The sequence below is a fragment of the Protopterus annectens genome, chromosome 5.part0, assembly GCF_019279795.1.
Source record: "Protopterus annectens isolate FY-2018-M chromosome 5.part0, PAN1.0, whole genome shotgun sequence".
NCBI lineage: Eukaryota > Metazoa > Chordata > Ceratodontiformes > Protopteridae > Protopterus > Protopterus annectens.
Window position 1 is genome coordinate 789,259,692 of NC_056735.1, and position 17,536 is coordinate 789,277,227.

Below are 17,536 nucleotides of genomic sequence, written 5' to 3' on the forward strand. Positions count from 1 at the left end.
GTGTGTGTGTGTGTGTGTGTGTGTGTATGTATATATATATATATATATATATATATATATATATATAAATATATATATATATATATATATATATATATATATATATATATATATATGTGTGTGTGTGTGTGTGTGTGTGTAAAATATGTGTCAGAATCAACAATTATGACTATCTCCCAAAGACTATCTCCTTCACCATAAATGATGATAAACATAAATAATAAGTTATTTTTAATAAGGCTAATGTTTTAGTATCTAGAAAACTGAAAAATAATATATCAGGTCTAATGAGAACAAGAATAACAAAAACAATAAATGTAACATTTTTAGTATATAGATGTAAAATTTAAAAAAAAAAAACATGAAATTATCAAAATTCCTAGTCCAATAGATAAACAAAGGATCTATCAGACTAACCAACATGACTACCAAAAAGTCAGATTGAACTGATAATAGTTTATAAAGAACGACTCTAAATGATGTCTTAAATTAATTGTCTTGATCAACTTATCTTTTTCTGTCTCAGAGCTTCCATATCTAAGTAAACATAATATGCAAAATAAATCATCTGGACTTAAACAGAAATATAATGTGTAAAAGGAAATCAGCTTATCCATGATTACGATGTCAGAAGCAGAATAAGATATTATGCAACCAATCCTATCAGATCCAAAAGACAGGCAGAAGTGTAACGTGTTAAAATCTTTATGATTATACAGCCATAAGCACAGATTACTAAAAGTGATTGTCACCTTACACACTTTCTCTAATAAACTGCAGTGTTTCACTCCATCCAAGAAGTGACAAACTAGCTAGTTGATTTAAAATACCTACAGTGCCCTACTCTCCTGTTATGTCATCCAGTTCCTGCAATCTTCTGTTTTACTTTTCCTTTATACTTTTTGAGCAGGATAAATGGCTGTGTGTCATCTATCTAATAAAACAGCATACAGAATAAAGTTTATTTATATACTGAGTACAACATCAACATTTCTGTTGATATGTGCTACTGATAGTTCCGGAATATGGAGAATGAATGGTTGAAGAACTATAAAGAAATTCTCTTAAAACTGATGGATGTTTAAATTAAAATAACTACAGCTTGGTTGGTTGAGGGAAATAAACCATTTTGGACCGATCAACCACAGGAAGAGGTACACAACAGAGGTACCAATAGCTTCCTGCAGCACAGACAGGGGAAAAGCAATGAGCATTCACATCAACAACTTAAAATCTCAAAACCTTAGCACTATCTTCAGACTTGTCTCGAGGTAAATGAAGAAATTTACAGTTAAAACTCTTCCAATTTTAACAATTGAGACAAGCAAGCATCCTCTCTTTTTTTTTTCTTCCTTTCCTCCACTTCCATCAGTAACCAACCAAACATAAACAGAGAGATGAGGGAAAAGAGATAAAGAAAAAAAACACAACCATGATAACTCCAAACACACACACACACACACACACACACCTTCAACAAGCCCCCCCCCCCTTCATCCAGACTAAGGAAAATTCCACATAACACCGTCAACCAAACAATATTAATAATAATTAAAAAGAAACTTGCCAGTAAATGAAAACCAAGATTGTCATCCCCACCAACATGTGTCAAAACCACAAGTGAAAACAGAGCAATTAAAGACAACAAGCCCCCAATACCCATCCATCAGCCACAACCATCTAATTATTTTCAAAAAGATAAAGGATTACAAAACAACTATTTAAAAAATAGACACTAAATTCAGATACCTGTGAAATCAAATGATTGTCTAAACAGACATGCATTTACTGTTTGTAAGGAGAAAATTACTTTTAAAATGTTTTCTTAGATTAAGATGCTGAAGAAAGAAAAAAACAAACAAAAAAAGAACATTTTGTATAAGTTTGATTCTTACCAAGTTTGTAAATAGAACTGATATTGCAAGTTCATATAATGATTATCAAGAAATAAAGAGAGATTATCCAAGCATAAGTCACTTTGAGTTTGATGGCATTCAATAAAGCAGATTTGCTTCTTTGCATCTTTGTTTTCTTTAAGTCAGTCCAAGAGCTTTTTTCTGAAGTTCTTTTCAAAGAAGATGACCAATTCATGTTCTCTGGACTAGGAATTATACTGTTTTTTTAATGAATGAAGAAGCTTCTTCTGGATTAGTAAAGATTCTTGTTTCATTTGAATAATACTTTTTTATTTTAGATGGATAGACTATTTGAGCTTGAATATTATTTTGTTTGAGAGCTTTGACATATCCATTACTTTGGTTGAGTAGTCATTATGAAATCTAATTAAGTTTTGTTCATACTTCAAAGGGGATTTCCTCCAGGCAGTTTAAGTATTAGTTCTTTCCAATATATGTCAATATATGATAAGAATTTTATTATAATTGATCTTGGTGGAGAAATAGAGGATGGTACAGGTTCGCCTATAGCTCTGTGGGCTCTTGCAATACCATAAGAGAACCCCTCTTGTAGATTTAAAATTTAAGGTATCCACTTATTTAGAAAAGAGATAATGTCCTCACCTTCAGCTTTTTCTGGAAGACAAAAATTCTAATATTACATCTTCTTTCTCTGTTTTTAGGTCATCAGTTTTGTTAATAACCCATGTATTTTTTTAAGAAGAAATCTGTTTGGGATTCTTCTTCTTTTAGTCTTCCATCCATGTCATTCACGGCGGTTTCCGTGTCAGAGAGTTTAGTTTGATGTTGTTGAAGCAATTCTTTGAAGACATCTGTTTGTTTAAGACAGTTTTCTCTAAGATTTTCTAGATTCTCTTGAAAACTATCCATTTTCAGAGATAATTCCCGAAGAGTAGAAGTCACCAGTTGTACATCTTTCCTTAAGGAAGTGTCATTATGAGAATGTTGTTCATCTTATTTTGCTGAAATATGAAACTCTGCTGTCTGGAATTTTTGACTGACTAATCTTTAGTGAATTAACAGGAAAAAAAATAAAAAATTATGAAGGAACGAGTTAAAATATGAGATAAAAATCATGTACAGCAGAGAGTAGAGAGGCATGGGAATTTGGCAGAAACAAAGCTCTTTAACATTCTGCCACTGTTCTTTGACAGCTGTCAATGTCCACTGTTAGCCCCTTGCATGAGAAACAATCATTACACTCCTTAGGTGGTGCTTATACCCACCTCTATGCACTGTTATGATTGGGTCTTGCAATAGTGAAGTTATTAATAAATGTATCTTTTTCTTGATACTAAAGTATAATTTCAGTGTTTCTTGGAGAACAACAGTATAACTACCTGAATGGCCCTGATAGTTTTGGACAATTGCAGGTACAGTACCCCATGGAAGAAAATCTATAGAGTATCAAGTCAATTTAGTCCTTTTTGTGAGATATGTCAGTCAATAATACTATTAGATTATTTCATGACAGTGTTGAAAATCATACAGTATTCAGGCAAGATAACATTTTAAGAATATATCTGCAGTTCTAACAGAGCCTGGAAACATATATTTCGGTTGATTCAGAAGGTAATGTTTTGCAGTATGAGAAATACAGTGCCAGATTGTTTGGGGAGAATGTACCACTTCATTGACAACACAGCACCCAGTGATAATGAAGAAAGCATTGCTACATGACTGTGTACTGGAAGAGAATCATGGTAAAGATGAAAGGTGTACAGTATCAAACTACAGGTGAAGTACAGGTAGAGTAGTTATGTGAATACTACTGGTTTTAATCATTGGATGGATTAGATACCACTCAGTTACTGAAAAAGGTTATTAGACTTCTACAGCTATGCCCCTATATGTCATACTAACCCATGAAAACAATGACCATAGGTATACCACCAGAACATGCCAAAGAGCAAGGGTCAGAAATAATTGTGCACTAATAACAAGGGCCATAACTGCACAAGTGACCCATAAGAGGAATGTCTTAATGAATTCTGTCAGAAACAGTCAAGGGGTCGTGTCTCTGCTTTTGATTTTTCTGCTTGTCAGCCATGGTATTTATTTACAGTTTTTTGTGTGTGTGTGTGTGTGTGTGTGTGTGTGTGTGTGTGTGTGTGTGTGTGTGTGTGTGTGTGTGTGTGCCTATACATGCGTGCACATGTCTGTGTGTGTATGTGTGTGTGTGTGTGTGTGTGTGTGTGTGTGTGTGTGTGTGTGTGTGTGTGTGTGTGTGTGTGTGTGTGTGTGTGTGTGTGTGTGTGTGTGTGTGTGTGTGTGAGTGTGTGTGTGTGTGTGTGTGTGTGTATGTGTTTGTGTGCGCATGTGTTGTATGCAGCATGTAACTGCAGGGCATCACTTGACAGACATCTGATTGTCATATGAATCATGAGTGTCAGTCATCACCGTAGTTGACATGCTGCCAGTGAGATGACAAGTCCTGAAGTTGTTACAGTTGCTGTTAGTAGTCAACCACCACTGTTTACTGGACAGGTGTATAACCACCACTGTTTACTGGACAGGTGTACATAGACCCATGATCTACAATGCATGTAATATGTATGGTATGGAATGTCTGTTTGAGTATTTATTTGTTTTAGTTACTGTCTTGATTACTGATACACTCACTAAACAAAGCCCCTTTTCAATAGTGTTTTATAGTGAAGCTCCAGATAACATATATTTCCCAGACAATTAGTATACTATGTAACACTAAAGAATATATAATTTAACAGGTCACTACCATGTTAAATATATATACAGTGTTTACAGCTTGATAAAGTCACATATATCTATGGAGCATTCGACAATATTTTACAGTTTATGTAAAAGATCATGTGGAAATTTTACTATGCAGATAGCAGATGAGACATCTCATATTTTATCCCAACAGCTTTTACCTGAGAACAAAGCCTGAGGATTTTATGATACTTATTTGATTTGTGTGCATAAGGTGGGGACAGAGTAATTCTGCTGGTACAAGTACAGGACTGTATTACTGAGAGATATGATTTGATTTTCAAATATAGACAGGATACGATTAGAATAAGGAGGCTAAGTCATAGTGATGTTGTTAATGCAGGACTGTTTCACTGACGGGTGAATCTTCAGTGATAGTTTAATATCTTAGATGAGATATTTCTAATTGTTGTTAGGGCAGAGTTCCACAGTTCAACAACATACACAGAATATAAATAGTTACAGTTTTGGTTTCTAGATTTTTGAGTAAGTACTAATTTTTGATGCAGTGAATGCAGTTCTCTGTGGAGTGAGCACCAGATTTGTAATTGGCTGGTGATGGGGCATCTTTTCAGGCTATAGTGAATGCTGTGTGCAGTCATAATGTGAGTGTAGGCTAATGGATTAGTTAGCTGCATCCAGACAAGTGATTGAAATGCAAGACAGTCATGTATTTAATATGGTTACTTGGTTGTCTGCAAAATTTACAAATGTATTTAAAGGTTGACCCATTTTGGCTGAGAGTGAAAACTAAGGCATATAGGACCTTAGGGAATAAACAGGTTTGAACTACAGTTTTATGTTCAGATATAAATGTTTGACTTTAAAAACAAGCCCAAGACAATGTTTTTTTTTTTTTTTGCTGTATATTGTATGTGCTGGTTGAATATATGAGGCACAACTGGACTGACAACCTGCTTGGTGTGAACCTTAACTGAATGTCATCAGAATAGTTGGTAACCTGACAAATCTACTGTATTATGGTAATATAAGATCATTGCAACTATCCCTTCTAGGTACTCTTACCTTGCTTTGTGGGAGGCTTGGCACTGTCCCATAATTTACCACTATGTATACGAGTGCACAAGTGGTGTGGAATGGAGGTCTGCTATCAAATGCATGTGCAGTCCATAACATTATAATACATTATGAATTAATATTTACTTGGTTCATTTCCTGACATCAGAGATATTAAACCATCCAGGTGGAATTAGTGACCCTGTCACGGGAGGAGCTGATAAAGGTATGATAGGAGGATGAGATAGTGCTGGCTTACCTCTTTCAGCAGGGTGTGCTAGCATCATCCCCACATCATAGCTTCTAGTGGAACCCAGAAGATAATGACACCAACTGTTACATGAGGGAGTGGGGCAGAAAGAGAAAGAATATCACTGCATAGGCAGAGGCAACATTCTTGTAATGCCCATTGCACATCTGCTTATGTTATTCAATATAATGAGATGGTAACACTTAACAGAAATACCAGCTAGAAGCAGTATATTGACCTTTTGCATCTGGTCATCTCCCTTTGTATAGAGTGGCTTGATAGGAATGATTCTTTTTTTCTTTTCATTAGAAAAGTGGAAAACAAAAAAACAAAGGGTAATGCTCAGATTATGCCACAGATGCACCAGAGAGCAAAGAGTAATATAACACATAGGAGCTCAACTTCAGCTGCGCATGGACAAAAATAATGTTTACTATGTCTCAGTGTAAATCTGGCTCCTATTTATATACAGGAAGAGTAGAACATGGGAAATGCTGGATTATGAAAGTATAGCACTAAGTATGTTGTAGTAATGCAACGTAGGGTAGCAGTATACTATAGGTGTGCTATATACAGCACTTAACTTGGAATTGGTCACTTTTAAATAGTTAAGGAACTCCTGCCAAGACCCTCTTTACCCACATTTTCCTTAAGAAACAACAGCCTGACATTTTATAAAGGGCTAGAAACTTCACTGTCATTATCATTTAACAACCAGAACATATTCTATGATCTCCTATATGTATTCAAAGTCATATCCAAAATTGTTCATCTCAGAGGGTCTAATCTGGGGCCAGTCTACCAGTCAATACCAGTCCATTCTTTTTGGACCTACAATGGTATTTCCCTTAGGAAAATCATGGTCTTGAATACTAGCAGTTATTTGAATTGTCATTTCTAAGAACGGCACATTTTTTTAAAAAATCACAAACAGAAGCTCGGCCTTTCAATCAGTAATTAAATGGTGCAGCACTGATTTATAAAATCAGATCATCTGTCCTTCTGACTACTACTCCAGTGTCTTTTGATAGATAGGGGGTATGTAGCTTCATATTTATTATAGCCAATGTGTAGAAAGTCAGCCTATCCCAGTGTAACAAATCCCAAGCAAACATATAATTAAAAAAATACAAAGTCCTCCTCTTATTCACTCAGAACAGCAGCTCATATATTGCATTAATTATAACTGCTCCATGACTCTGTGAGTTGCCCTAATATTATACAATAAAATGACCATCACACACTTGGATATTCCATTTTCTCTAATTACTTTTATTGTCTGCTTCCTCTGTCATATTGCAGTTTGTTCTCTTGTTTTTACTTCATAATCTGCATCTTATAATCATACAATTTCCTTTCTTCTCCATATGCTAAACAATTTCCCAGTGAATAAAGGTACTGAAAGGGTCGCTTGGGTAAAATGTTTTGTTTTAGTGCTTGTGCATACCTGGACAAATTACTGAAGGGATCACTTGTTGAAATGTTTTTATCAGTACTTGTGCATAACTGGACACATTACTGAAAGAGTCACTTGGGTGAAATGTTTTATTTTAGTGGTTGTGCATACCTGGAAGTATTACTGAAGGGGTCACTTAGGTGAAATGTTTTATTTTACTGTACATGCTTCCTGGGGCATGTTCATGAAGGGGTTGCTAGGGAGAATACTTACTTTCAGTCTTGTGCATACTAGGAAATGTTACTGAAGGAGTCACTTGGAGAAATAATTTGTTTGTCAGGAATGCACTTGTGCATACATGGTCAGACTGCTTAAATGAACACTGGGCAAAATAATTTATTGTGTCATTTTTAGTGCTTGTGCATACTTAATACAAATTAATGTATAGGTTGCTGGAGGAAATAATTAATGTGTGTGTTAAGGAAATACTTGGACAAACAAGTTCATGGATTGCAACTTCAATATCAGAGATAAAGTATCACATTTAACAATGGATGTGCGCACCAATGGAATGTCGGACTGTGAATTGCAAAACTGCCTTATTAGCATATTGTGCTTTACAGCATTTCTCATTTGCATCTCATTATTTTTCACGCCTTGTGCATTAGTGTAAATGGCCTGTATGAATCATGCTTTTGCTACTCTCATTCATAAGCATCAGGAATATCCCTATCCCATCTGCACAAGTGACCATTCATACCGTCCAGTGTTTTCCATTGATCTAGTCATATGTTCTGTATCCACCAGTTGAGAAGAGTTATACTGAACTCGCAAGTCCTGAATCTGAAAAAACAATGATATTCTCTGTAATTCTACTAGTGATATCAACAATTTCATGAAGATGATTAGTTATATATTCTGATCAAATTTATCCCTTATTAAGATAATCCTGGAATTTCTGATAAAGAAAATATATAAATATATTTATTTATTTATTAATTTATTTATTTCACATTTGTTAACTGGGTTATTTCAACTGAGTTTGCAAACAAACCTATTTTCAGTGGAGACCCAAGGGGAAAAGCCCCAGCAAACATAAGTACAAATAAAGTGACAATATACAAATATTAAATAACAATCACAATAAAAAATAATTGTAAAAAAGAAAAGGTCATTAACTGTTTGCATTGCATTGCTAGTAAGCAACCCAATTTCAGTGGAGACCCAAGGGAAAGAGCCCCAGAAAACATAAGCAAAGATAAACATACAGGACAAAAACTATTAAAAATAATACTGCAAATAGGAAATTAAGTATAAAGAGAAAAACAAAAGAAAAATTATGAATATTAAGGGTTGCACTGATAGTAGTGGACTAAAATTTATTACATATGAGAGTTAAAAAAAGATAATTGTTCAAAAGAAGGACAATGTATAGACATTGATAGGAAGTGGGGGAAAAAGATAGTGTGGAAAATGGAAGGGGGATAAAGTAGGGCTATAGTAGTAGAGCTGAGGGTTTAGGAGATTAGTTTAAGCAGAAGTTACTAACAAAGAAAGAAAGTTAGGAGATGCAACAGGTTTAATATAAATATATATATATATATATATATATATATATATATATATATATATATATATATATATATATATGTATTAGTTTATATTTTATTTTATATAATCTTAACTGTGTTAACGTCATAAAGAATTTATTATATGTACTATTTATTATGATTCGTATCCATTTTTTATTTCATTTCTCTCTCGTTTTTGCATAGAAAATGTATACCCCTTATAACTTTCTTTTTTTATTCTTTTAATCCTTTGCATATTCTATACCCTATACCATAATTTCCTGCTACTGAGCTTTCCCCTCACCAACTTGAGTACCTTGTTTAGACCTTCCATTTTGATTTTTTTCTTCTAAATCTTCCCTTAGTTTTTGTGAAAACTTGTTAACATTCTACTGAATGTTATCATATTCTTTGATCTGTGCAAATTCTAACTACATAATCATTTGCTACATTCCAGATATCTTCATGTTTATATGTTACTTTTCCTTTTCTATTTTTTATCTCTTTCATTATTTCAGTACTAGTTTTTTTTTTCAATTTATGCTAAAGAGGTGATACCTCTTCATTTTTTCCTATAATATAATTCGTTGGTTTATATAATAAAACTTCCATTCTGTTTTTTTCTTTCATATATTTCCCTTTCCAAATTAAAAAAATCACTATTGCCATTTTTCAAATTATAAGTTGTCTTCCTCCATATTAATGCATACTCTCCTTTTTCATCCCTTCCTTTCTGACTTTCTAACTTTAAATACACCTTTTTATACTTGTCCTTAAATATTAAACACCACTCTTTCCAAGTTTTACTGAACATTCATAGTAATATTATCATCCTTCTATAACTGTTCACTCACAAATTCCAACTTATCTTCAGTTTCCCCTGTTACTCTCTTAACCACTTTTCCTTTTATAATTACGTTCATATTTTCCCATACGTCTATCCACCTTTTCTGTTCTTATTGAGATTAGTGTAATAGCTATGTTCTTTTTTTGTTTTTTTTTAGAAATTTAGCTAAAATTTACTACTTGTTTGCACTCTAGCAAGAGTGGAGACAAAACCTAACAATTTATAGACCTCTAATTGATGTAGAACATTGAAGACTGTCATTTGCTATTGGACAGTGTGCTAGTTTGCCGTTTTCAGTGTTGTTATAAATTGCAAAATCTTGCTAAAGCTCATTTGCTATAAGATATTCAGCCCATGTTATCTTCATGGAGTTGCAAAGCAATAAGTAACAGCAAGTCAATAGTAATCCATATATGCTAGTCATCATCATCATCATCATCTCCTTTCAGCTTATCCCAGTTAGAGGTCACCACAGTGGAACAATGATCTGCAGAACGATTGGCAGTGGAGTTTTATGGTGTTGAGTTGCCAGCCTGGTGCCCAATGTTCCACAGAAGGCACACACATGCACACAATCACACCTTGGGCCAATGTAGAGTGTCCAATCCACCTATAGCACATCTTTGGGGTGTAGGAGGAAACCAGAACAACAGAGGAAACCCACATGACCACAGGGAGGACATGAAGACTCCGCACAGAAGGCACTCCGGCAGTCCATATATGCTAGTAATGTGATGACTTATGAAACTGTAATAGTACACTCATTCTCTACTTCTGAACAATGCCAGCAGCTGTATTACCTCTTGCCACATATAGTTATGATTGAATCTGTCACACTGGTGAAATGAAAAAATGGGAAAATCTATCACTTCTAGTTGTGGCTAACATATTATTCAAGTATCCATGCATGTCTTTATATTACTGCATATCTCTAGACAGATAGTGCACAATGTACTGATAGAAGTGGTGTGCACAATACAAGATATGTTCAACATGTATTATGTTTACCAGTGTAGCAACCACATGTGCAATGAACATTATAGCATTATAACATGTTCTATGTTGTAACATATTGTCCTTATTGCTTATTTGCAAGATGTTTGTAAGGTAATGGAGGTGCACATTTGTTAGAGTCTGGTGTTACATCAACTTTGTTTCATTATGTTATAATGGTATAACTGAAGTATTAATTAATGTAAAAAAAATTGAGCTGTCATTCCCTGTGTTACTAGATTCCTTGTTTGCCATTTCTACTCAAGCTGTTTTTGTAGGTAGTACAAAGTAAATGTGTTGCAATTCTTATGTCTTCATGGATCTGCTGTATCTGGATACAGTGGTGGAACAGACATTTGTTCAGCTATAGCTGTATATTACCTATGAGTCTTTGTCAGATACACGCTGTATGCATGGTCTCTTAACAGAACTGTGTCCTAGCATGCATTCATACTGCACTTTGATGCCACTACATTCTAGTATAATATATGTGGCAGGCAGTACAGTAGCATTCAGTGGTACCACCACAACTGAAACCAACATTGCATAAAGTCAAAATACAGTTACAAGCTTAATTATCAGTAGCATCTTTTATTTCTAATCTAAGATCATCCATGTTAACTGTTTCATATGTGGTGATCTGTTTAGTCATTATGGAGTGACAGTAGTTAGTTGTTGTTCAGACAGCAAACTGTACAAATAGCTGATGTGCAAAATAGGATGAATAATAGGTGGAGGGTGACAGCAATCTGTACAATATGTGGAATACCATATTTACATTTGTAATTCCTAGCTGGAGCTATGTGGTGTTAACTTAGATAACATCCAACAAAGGCTCTTGGGTAATATTTAATGGTTGTGAAATCCCTAAGCTGCATACCAAGAAAATGAATTATTATCTCTTAATGTTATATTGTATACTCTATGTCCTTACCTGATTTTTAGTCACATGTCACCAGCATGTCTTATTACAGTGTTGCTTCCCACACACCACACTGCAACACCTGCAAAGTCAGAAGTTCATAAGTGATTTACATAAATCCAGCGGTCCTTCACTAGTGATAACTGACACATCAAACAACAACACCCTAAGTGTATCAGCAATATATCATTGGAAGTCACAGTGTGGTACACCAGTCCCTTGTCACATTAATCCCCCAGCTATCATTTTGCCCAAAAACAACAATGTTGCACATTTATAACAAACGATAGACCTATAACATATCATTTTTAACATGCATAATGTTCATCACACATGTGATTGTTAAACTGGTTGTGTATAAATAAACTGCATGTTGAATGTATTTCATATAACTTGCGTATGGTACTACTGGTCTAAGTATTACATTTCTCCTGCTATGTAATCATGTATCCTTTCCTACAAATATGCAACAAGTGCTCATGAGTGATTGGGTAATATGCTAATTATAATTTTACCAGTATGAATACCCTTTCATAAAAGTATTAGGTACTGGTTAGTGCAGCTACTAGTACTACTTAGGAGTGGTATATGACCACATTGTCACAGCGACCTTCTGAACACAGTAATTGTATTACCAATATGCATGAACCAACACCAGCTTCTTGCTCAGTATTGTACACAAGTATGGTCATACTGGTCAGACTACCACATAACCGTTATCAGCTACATATACAGATATTACTCTGCTCATGTCTCACTGTGCTAATATATCCTGCATCACATGCATGTTCATCTGTAGGACCTTTTTTTTAAAATTCATGGTGGTTCTACAGGATGTGATGACATCTGAAGAAGTGTGGCTCTCCTGAGCCCTTGTCACTGTTGTACCAGAATTATACAGAATCACCCAAGTATTTAAACGCTCAGGCCAGCCTTACCAGATAATGGAGAAGAGTAAGATTGTGAACAACCATTGCTGCTCATAGAAGATGACCTGACACAGATCTGGGAGGCCATCTCCTCTATGACAGCATTATTCAGAGACCATTGCAAGATCTTACTATGAGTGTCTCCTCTGGTGCAGTTGTGTCCTCTCCTAAAGTTGTGACACCCTGTCATTGCATGCACATTCACCTACTCAGGCCATTGTTCATGGATCAGATCTTCAATGAGTCTTCAAGAATGGCCTGTCTGACACCTGACTGACATCCCCATGGCTTCTCTGAAGAGGGATGAGTAAAAACAACCTCATCATTCCTCCCTTTCTCACCAGCTCTTTCAGGTCCTTGGCCCATGAAACCAGGCTGTCTCATAGCAAAGATAATTTTCCTCTACAACAACAGAGCTGACTTGCTCTGAAAAATTTGTGGCTCATGACATTTATGATTGGACTCAACAAGGAGTCACAAACATTGAAGTTATATGCTATCAGTCCTGAAAATTCTGAACCACTTCTTGGTAATGAGGTCCATGAGTGATACATGGTATTGAAAAGCACAATATTGTAGCCCATATGTCGTACATGGCTGTAGTATTCTAAGATGCTCAGATATATGGGATTACCTCTACATGTGGAAATAGTGTAGGTGCATGATACGAAGGTATGCCTGCAGATTTTATGTTACATCAGTTGTGATGTATAGCTTTTTAGATCTGTGTTGAATATGTACATGACTACAGTGGCTCTATTTGTGTTAGCTGAAGCTGAAGACTTACATGGAAGATGCTACCTGTACATTATGACACTGCCTACCTTTGTGCAGCTTCCATTGGAAACCACTGTATATAACTGGCAATACTTTCATTGTAACTCTTGATATGAGCATATTTTGTGGATGCTCATACATATTTTCTGTGTGTGTGTGTATATATATATATATATATATATATATATATATATATATATATATATATATATATATATATATATATATATATATATATATATATATATATATATATTTACACACACACGTATATATATATATATATATATATATATATATCTATATATATATATATATATATATATATATATATATATATATTAGTGTTTGTGTGTGTGACAGAGAGAGAGAGAGGGAGAGAGAGAGAGAGCATTTAAACCTAATATAAGCAAGTTGACATACACTACAATTGTGCATTATCTATCTGCATATTCAGTGTTACAGTTCACATGCCTGCTGCATATGGACACTGTTAAATTGCCCCTTTAAATTACACTAAAATCTCAGAGCAGTATGGTGTTAAACATTTTTGATGAAATACTGAAAATGCACTGCAATTAAAACCAACATACTTTAACCGGGGCTGCGTACTTGCAAGAAAAAATACATTTACTTATTTAAAAAAAAGCTCATTTTAAGACAAAAGTGTCCCTTAGTAGTAAAGTAGTCAGATGGTAGTTTAGAAATGTAATCATGTGACTCTTCATATGACAGCTATTAGAAAGTACAGCTGCTCATGTTGGTTTGTTGGAAACTAGTCATGAATGTCAGTTCTACTGTATTTAAAAAAGCCAAGTGTTTCAAACCAGGTTCTTTCTCATGTTTGATACAGTAGTTTTTCAATTTTTTTTTTAAGTCAAAGCATTTAGTTAAGCAGATACAAACTTCTTTCACTGAATAAGGTACAGCTGAGTTTGAGTTGAAGAGAAAAAAGGCTTCTGGTTTGACTGAAGTCATGCAGATAACACATGCCACAACTATACATAGTGCAAAAAATTACTACTGACATATTATAGAGTTCTGAGATTTTTGGAATGAAGTTCTTTGCTTAAGTTTTTTTCTATACTATTATATTGATGCTCTTTATTAAATTTCTTTTGCAGTACATTAATATGTTGCTGAAATGACTTTGAACCAAGGTAAATGTAAAAAGTTAAGCAAAGGGCATTGCAGAATACTGTATCTGTCATTTTTGTTCACAGGTGAACAAAATGATATTGAAAAAGAAGAAATCTTCGGTTGCCGAAAGGTTCGAGGTGTCTGTCGCCTGCATTGCCGTATATATGAGAAAAGAGAAAACGTTTTTGGATGTCTTTTTCCTGCCAAGTATATTCCATATTATCATTATGTACTATACCTTAGAGTCTCAAAAATTCTATAATTACCACTGGATAATTTAACTCATCCTTAAATTCAGAGTACAGCAGTGACACATAACAGAATGATGCATCTTAAATATTAACATTTTACTGTAAATACAAGATAGCATGAAAAGACAATGCTGTGTACTTTAAAGTATACTTTATGGAAGAAAAGTTCTAACTTTACAAAAGTGCAAATCTATGTTAGGCTTCTTGTGTCAAGAGACAGCCTGCTTCCCTGAACTTATCACTGTTTCACTCTAACTGTGATGAGAATAGAAAAAAAATGAGAGGTGTGTGTGTGGGTATGTGTGTGTGTGTGTGTGTGTGTGTGTGTGTGTGTGTGTGTGTGTGTGTGTGTGTGTGTGTGTGTGTGTGTGTGTGTGTGTGTGTGTGTGTGTGTGTGTGTGTGTGTGTGTGTGTGTGTGTGTGTGTGTGTGTGTGTGTGTGTATGTGTGTGTGTGTGTGCGTGTATACATGCTTTTATGCACACACACACACACACACACACACACACACACACACACACACACACACACACACACACACACACACGCACACACACACACACACACGCATGGAAGGGGAGTAAGGCTAGGTGTATCGGAGGTGGGTTCAAATTGTTTTATCATGGTGTGGATGAGAGGAGAAATGGTGTAGGAGTTATTCTGAAGGAACAGTATGTTAAGAGTGTTTTGGTGGTGAAAAGAGTGTCAGAAAGAGTGATGTTTATGAAGCTGGAAATTGATGGTGTAATGATGAATGTTGTTAGTGCATATGCTCCACACGTTGGGTGTGCAATGGATGAGAAAGAAAAAATTTGGAGTGAATTGGATGAAGTGGTGATGACTGTATCCATGGGTGAGAAAGTGGTGATTGGAGCAGATTTCAATGGGCATGCTGGTGAAGGGAACAGAGGGGATGAGGAAGTGATGGGTAGGTATGGTGCTAAACAAAGGAATGCAGAAGGTCAGATGGTAGTGGATTTTGCAAAAAAGGATAGACATGGCTGTGGTGAATACGTATTTTTGCAAGAGGGAGGAGCATAGGGTGACATACAAGAGTGGAAGAAGATGCACACAGGTGGATTATATCTTATATAGGAGGGCCAGTTTGAAGGAGATTGGAGACTGTAAAGTGGTGACCGGAGAAAGTGTAGTTAGGCAGCATAGGATGTTGGGTTGTAGGATGACATTGGTGATCAAGAAGGGGAGGAGGAGTGTGAGGGCAGCACCAAGGATCAAATGATGGAAATTGAAAAAGGGTAATTGTGAGGTGGAGTTCTGGGATGAGCTAAGACAGGCTCTGGGTGGCAGTGAAGAGTTACCAAATAGCTGGGTAACTACAGCAGAGCTAGTAAGGGAGATGGCTAGAAAGGTGCTTGGTATCACATTTGGGCAGAGGAAGGATGACAAGGAGACATGGTGATGGAATGAGGAAGTACAGGGAGTATACAGACAAAGACTTTGGCAAAGAAGAAGTGGGATTGTTAGAGAGATGAAGAAAGTAGACAGGAGTATAAGGAGTTGAGGTGCATAGCAAAGAGAGAGGTGGCGAAGGCTAAGGATAAGGATAAGGCGTATAGTTGTATGAAAGGTTGGACACTAAGGAGGGAGAAAAGGACCTGTACCGATTGGCTAGACAGAGGGACCGAGCTAGTAAAGATGTGCAACAGGTAAAGGTGATAAAGGATAATGAGGGAAACATACTCACAAGCAAGGAGAGGGTGTTGAGGAGATGGAAAGAGTACTTTGAGGGATTGATGAATGAAGAGAATGAGAGGGAGAGAAGGTTGGATGATGTGGGGATAGTGAATCATGAAGTGCAATGGATTAGCAAGTAGGAAGTAAGGATAGCTATGAAGAGAATGAAGAATGGAAAGGCTGTTGGCCAAGATGACATACCTGTGGAACCATGGAGGTGTTTAGGTGAAATAGCAGTGGAGTTTTTAACCAGATTGTTTAATGAAATCTTGGAAAGTGAGAGGATGCCTGAGGAATGGAGAAAAAGTGTTTTGGTACCAATTTTTAAGAATAAGGATGATGTGCAGAGCTGTAGTAACTACAGAGGGATTAAACTGATCAGTCACAGAATGAAGTTATGGAAAAGAGTAGTGAAAGCTACATTAAGAAGGGACGTGATGATTAGTGATCAGCAGTATGGTTTCATGCTGAGAAAGAGCACTAGAGATGCAATGTTTGCTCTGAGAGTGTTGTTGGAGAAGTACAGAGAATGTCAGAAGGAGTTGCATTGTGTTTTTGTAGACTTAGAGAAAGCATTTGAAAGGGTGCCTAGAGAGGAGTTGTGGTATTGTACGAGGAAGTCAGGAGTGTCAGAGAAATATGTAAGAGTGGTACAGGATATGTACGAGGGTAGTGTGACAGTGGTGAGGTCTGCGGTGGGAGTGATGGATGCATTTAAGGTGGAGGTGGGGTTACACCAAGGATCAGCGCTGAGCCCTTTTTTATTTGTAATGGAGATGGACAGGTTGACAGACGAGATCAGACAGGAGTCCCCGTGGACTATGATGTTTGCAGATGACATTGTGATCTGTAGTGAGAGTAGGGAACAGATGGAGGAGACCCTGGAGAGATGGTGATATGCCCTAGAGAGAAGAGGAATGAAGGTCAGCAGGACTAAGACAGAATATATGTGTATGAATGAGAGGGAGGATAGAGGAATGGTGAGGATGCAAAGAGTAGAGGTGGTAAAGTGGATGTGTTTAAATACTTGGGGTCAATAGTTTCAGAGTAGCGGTGAGTGTGGAATAGAGGTGAAGAAGAGAGTACAGGCAGGATGGAGT

The 17,536-nt window shown here is 35.9% G+C and overlaps 1 long non-coding RNA gene across 1 annotated transcript in view; it reads left to right on the plus strand.

Moving 5' to 3' along the window:
* Positions 1-17,536, plus strand: part of LOC122802043 — a 40,961-nt gene that overhangs the window by 12,039 nt on the left and 11,386 nt on the right. Inside the window, exon 2 of the long non-coding RNA XR_006364855.1 lies at positions 14,575-14,698. This is a non-coding gene — a long non-coding RNA (uncharacterized LOC122802043). The remainder of the gene's footprint in view (positions 1-14,574; positions 14,699-17,536) is intronic.